We start from the raw sequence: 6088 nt of genomic DNA, 5'->3' as shown, positions 1-6088 counted from the left end.
TGAAAAGGCTTTCCACACCTTGAGGGAGCAGCTAACTACAGCCCCTGTATTAGCTCAACCCGACAACGCCAAGCCCTTTGACGTCTATTGTGATGCGTCAGGTACTGATCTTGGTTGTGTGCTCATGCAAGAAAACCGGGTCATTACTTATGCTTCACGAGCTCTTCGGCCCCATGAGCAGAATTATCCTACCCATGACCTCAAGTTAGTAGCCGTCATTCATGCCCTGAAGATATGGAGGCACTATCTTATGGGTACTAAATGCAACATCTACACCGATCAAAAAAGTCTCAAATATATCTTCACTCAATCTAGCCTGAATATGAGACAACGCAGATGGCTAGAATTAATCAAAGACTATGATCTTGAGGTGCACTATCACCCAGGCAAAGCTAACATAGTAGCGGATGCACTGAGCCATAAGGTTCATTGCCATTGCCTATCCACGGAATTCTTTAGCGAAACCCTATGCCATGAGATGAGGAAACTCAACCTGGAAATGATTCCTCAAGGTACTTTGAATCATATCTCAATTGAACCAACTATTCATGATCAAATCATCATGGCACAATCTCAAGACAAAGGTATTGGGATCATCAAACAAAAACTTTCTGAAGGGGAAGGAAAATATAAAAGTTTCTGCCAAGATCATCGGGGAATTCTATGGTTCGAAGGTTGCCTAGTCGTCCCAAAAAATCATGAGCTCCGAAAGCAAATTCTAGATGAAGCACATCTTTCTAAATTCTCTATTTATTCGGGTAGTAGCAAGATGTATCAAGATCTAAAACAAAACTTTTGGTGGACTAGAATGAAGAGGGAAATTGCTAAATATGTTGCGGAATGCGACACTTGTCAAAGGGTAAAAGCCAGTTATATGAAATTAGCTGGTACACTTCAACCTCTGTCCATACCGTCATGGAAATGGGAAGACATAAGCATGGATTTCATTGTAGGGCTGCCAAACACCGACCGAAAGCATGATTCCATTTGGGTTATTGTTGATAGGCTCACAAAGACGGCCCATTTCATTCCGGTACACACTACCTACACTGCCAAGCAATATGCTGAGATTTATCTGGATTGCATTGTTTGCCTACATGGTGTGCCAAAGACAATTATCTTCGATCATGGTGCATAGTTTGTTGCACGCTTTTGGGAGAAATTACAAGAATCTCTTGGCACCAAACTGGTTTGAAGCTCAGCGTACCATCCTCAGACCGATGGACAAACTGAGAGGGTGAACCAAATCTTAGAGGACATGCTGAGAGCCTGTGTCATTCATTATGACAAGAGTTGGGACAAATGTCTAGCTCTAGCAGAGTTCTTGTACAACAACAACTATCAAGCGAGTTTGAAAATGGTACCATTTGAGGCCTTGTATGGTCGCAGGTGTCGTACTCCTTTAAGCTAGTCACAAGTCGGGGAATGAGTGATATTCGGACCTGATCTTGTAACTGAAGCAGAGGAAAAGGTGAGAGTAATTCAGGTAAACCTTAAGGCCGCCCAGTCGATACAAAAGAGCTACTTCAATAAAAAAAAGAAAGCCATTACAATTCAAAGTTTGCGATCACGTTTATCTTTGGGTTTCACCAACTAAGGGCATACAATGATTTAGAGTGAAAGGAAAACTAGCTCCTCGTTATATAGGCCCTTATGAGATCCTTGAAGTATGTGGACCCGTGGCCTATAGAGTGCGACTTTCTCCGCCACTATCAGCCATACACGACGTCTTTCATGTTTCTCAACTCAAGAAGTGTGTCAGAGTTCCTTCCGAGATTGTTGAACAGCAAGAAATCTTGGTGGAACCAGATCTCTCCTATGTTGAGTATCCCCTCAGAGTCCTTGATCACAAAGAAAGAAGCACTTGACGAGAAGTAGTTAAAATGTACAAAGTTCAATGGAGTCATCACACTGAGGAAGAAGCCACATAGGAAACAAAAAACTACCTCAATCGAAACTTCCCTAGTTTTCTCGACTCTACCAAAGGTATCGCACTTTCCACACTTAGTCATTCGGTTGAATCTCGGGACAAGATTCTATTTGGAGAAAATTTGAAATTCAAACTGTATGGGTAATTTCAATTACATTTATGTTTTAAATTTTAACTTTCAAACGAAGCTTCAAAGGAAAAAGTGCCTGAAATGAAAGTTGTAGATTTTGACATGATGAACAACTTTCGCATTCAAAATTATTTGAGTTTCAACTGAGTATTTTGAGAAAATCTAGGTCAAACATCACTGTGCACTCTTCCTTCTCTCCCCCCTCCCTCTCTCTCCCTCCTCTGTCGAGAAGGGGACGGGCGAGCAGAGCTCGCCGGCCGTGTGGCCGGCGATGCCTGCCCACTGCCCCCGCCTGCACTCGCCCATTAAAGATCGCCCATCGCATCGCCATGATCGCATGAGTGCCCTATCGCCACCGCGATGCGCTCTGTTTTGCCGCGCGCGCACGCCACCACAGCTGCACCAGCCGCTAGCCCCGTTGTGACAGCCCACTGACCGCTGAGCCTGCCCACGTCACGTCCCGTCGCCCAGGACGCATGCCAGGCATGCCGCTCGCACACGGTGGCCTCGCCGCGCGCGTGCCGGCCACTATGCCAGTGTTCTCCCGCGCTCTCTCCCGCCCGGCCATTTTCCTCCGCGCGTTGTAGCCCTGCTCCTCACCTCACTTCCTTGGCACACAGCAACTCCCTCACATCCTCCCGCACTCCGTTCCTGCGCCCAGAACCCAAACTAAACCTGCTGTAGTTCCAGAACGCCGCCGCCCGCCCGCCATAGCTCCGCTGTGCTCCTGCTCCCGTGGACAGCACAGCTCCGCCCCTCCCCGACCCAAGCCATCCATGTAGCAACCTTGCTCTAGCTCCAGTGCAGCTCGATGACCCCGCCATTGCCATGCAATGTTCGTCCAGAGCCCAGAACACCACTGCCATTCACCGTAGTCGCCGTCGTGACCTAGCGCACCGTGGAACCCTCACCTCTAGCCTTCACCTCGTCAAATTGAACCCGCCACCATCTTCCCTGAGCTCACGCGAAGCTCCACGACCGGCTCACCTTCGCCCAGGACTGCTGGAGCGACGCTGCCGCCGCTACATACCACCTCAACCCGAGCCAAGACTACCCACAGGTAGCTCTCGCCTCCGTGAAGCTTTACCACCTCGAGCCCCTCACCGCCGGCGACCCAGTTAGCCGGAATCGGCCATGAACCGCCGCGCAGCGTCTGTTCCCTGGCCAGGGACCCGATTGCATTGTTTTAAAACTTTCCAGGGGGTTTTTGCTAAATGCAGGGACCTATTCGTGAAGTTCTATTTCAAGTTTTTAATTCAAAACAGTAAACTTGTAAAATCGATATAAAATTATAGAAAAATTAAAAAAATACAAACTCAACTGTTCTGGAACCCCTACAAGTGGATCTACATCTTTTGTTACATAAACTTTTCTTTGCTTACTGTATATGGCTCTATTTTAAATACAAGTTAAATGCATCTTTAATTAGATCTCAAGATCCATTCCTTGGATGCCTGCAAGTTTTGGTTAGTATTTTTCATGTTGTAAGTCTAGGCTTGTGCAAAACTTGTGGGACCAATACTCATTCCTAGCCTAGATTTTAAAATAGATCTTGAAATAGGCCTAGTTTAAATGGGTTATTTGTTCAAGTTGCTATACTGAGTTTTAGGGGTTATAACTTCTACAGTACCCTTATTTTGGTTCGTAGATGCTATAGAAAAAGTTTGAGAATTTTTAATTGAGCACAACTGGACCAAATAATTTTTGGTTAGGATAAATGCACTAAATAAAGAAAGTAGTTCCTATGCCTGGAAAAATATAAAATTTTTACTAGAACTTCTATTTAGGGATATAATCATACTGGTAAAATTTGAGACTCAGAATCTGAATAGAACTCTCTGTGTAAAGTAGTTTTGATTTATGTAACTATAACTTATGTGATATTTAATGTTCTGTGTAATGATTATTTAAATCTAAAAACTTTACAGTCGACTCGCCAACGCCGGTCGCCAGATGCACGGCCACGGGCCACGGCAACTCCCAGACGGTTACCGGAGTCTAAACGACAAGTAAAACTTAAGAGCATCGTGTTATTTTTCTTAGTTCATCATTTAATTATGTTGATGATTAAAATACATCTATTAATTTTGTTCTTTCCATTACAAGCCATATCGTTGGCAAATCAGTCTAAAAAATATGAAGAACAGGTACGGTTATTCTTGAAATATCCTATTTATATGTAATACATTATATATATTATATATGTTCTATTGTTACTTGTTACTATTGTTTAATTTTACTAGGCCACTAGGCCCCATATTAATATTTCGCATTGGGCTCCCGGTTTGGCCAGGACGCCCCTGAGCTGAATAATAATAAAACATAAACTCCAAGGGTAAATGCATAGCTTGGCCTGGAGATAAAAATTCTCAGAGACAGCTTGTGAACTAGCATTGACATTACACAACTGGTTTAATCCATGACAGCATGCATGCACATTACACAAGTTATTTAGCAAAACCTACGTACTGGTCTCCTCCAAATAAAAGACATCTACGAAAAAGCAGACATGAGTACTTTCAACAAATAATATATTTCATGATAAACAAGAACACACCCAACTTATTGGTTGCTTTCTCCCACAAATATGAAAACATGCTACCCCATGATCTTTCCGCGCATTGATGTTGTTGCGTCTTGACTTCGAGCCACCCGCTCTACTTTGACAATTGGCGAAATGATTAACACTAGCATCTCTGAGGTTGCTGCAATGGTGCTGGTCAGCTAGAACAAGCATGGTCTCCATGTTCGCGGCATCAAGGCTCTTGGAAAGGATTCCTTCGCAGATCAGCTTCAGCGTGCTCATGGCATACCTATCCTCAGCGACAAGCAACTGCCAAACTGTTTCACTCTTTTCATCGCCATCGAGGCCTTCCATGGCAGGTAGCGTGTCGGTGTAGATGAAGTGAAGCAATGCCTTGAACACAGCAGGCTCCATGTCCTCAATTACAATGCATTTTTTTCCCTTTTTCCAGCACGAGTCCTTCGTCAGGCTCCGCCAGGAAGATTGGTGATCGCACCGCGAGCACGACCTTGTGGGCATGGAAAACCTCGTCTTCAACCTTGAAGATCACGTCGGCTCTTTCCTCCATCTCCAGCAATTTCCCCAAACTACTCGACAGGTCCGACGGAGGCACCTCGACATCAGACGCCGCCATGGTGTTCTCCACCTGTGGCTCCATGATAACAGTGACGTCACACTCGATCACGAGGCTGTCGTCTACAAGGTAGGCGGACGCTTCTTCCAGCTCGCTCCTCTCCATGAGCTCGTCTGTGCCCCAAGCGAAGTAGTTGTCCTCCCTAACGTCCAGGGTGTCGAACACCTGCGGCGCGGCCGTGCTGAACACCGACGACGACGTGCCCGTGGAGCGATCAAGGAGCCTGAAGTCGTAGAGCGCCCTCACCTCGGCGTCCTCGATCAGGAGCTCCAGGAAGGCCGCGACGTTACCGTCGCCGTCGTCCCTGGAATCCTCCTCGCCGTTGTTGTACCCGTCGTGGTAGAAGCGGATGCACCAGCTGTACCCGCCGACGTCGAAGGCAGCGGACCGGATGAAGTTGCCGACGCCGAGGCCGCGGTGGAGGCTGTAGGCGGCGATCTCGAACGCTTGCGTGCCCCGCGCCGTCCGCGGGGTGCACCTCGACGCTGTCCTCGTCGCCGGCCGCGGGAGACTGGACGCCATTGTTGCCGCGGGTATCTCGCGATCTGTTACAACTCACGGCGTAATCAGCTAGCTATAGGCAGGCACGAGACTATTAATACGAAGGAAACAGAGTTTGGTACGCGTACGTGAGTTCTGTCCGAGCCCAACACTAGATATTTTGTTTCCATCTTTTAGCGTCTGCAGGCCCATCGTCGTGACACCGGCCGGGACGACCACGACGATGTTGTTCACATGCTCAACCAGGACACTGAAGCCTACCCCCCACGAAAAATATTTGAAAACACTATATCTGCCAAATCTGTTAGCACTTTGATCATGTCGATATATTCAGTTTAAATCACTTAAACAAAAGAACTTATGCATATT

At 46.5% G+C, this 6088-nt stretch overlaps 1 pseudogene; it reads right to left on the bottom strand.

The window, feature by feature from the left end:
- Positions 1-205: 205 nt before the first annotated feature.
- On the bottom strand, positions 206-5740 carry LOC120677953 (annotated as a pseudogene).
- Positions 5741-6088: the final 348 nt, after the last annotated feature.

Source organism: Panicum virgatum, chromosome 6N (assembly GCF_016808335.1).
Source record: "Panicum virgatum strain AP13 chromosome 6N, P.virgatum_v5, whole genome shotgun sequence".
Taxonomy (NCBI): Eukaryota; Viridiplantae; Streptophyta; class Magnoliopsida; order Poales; family Poaceae; genus Panicum; species Panicum virgatum.
This window is presented reverse-complemented; position numbering and strand designations above follow the sequence as displayed.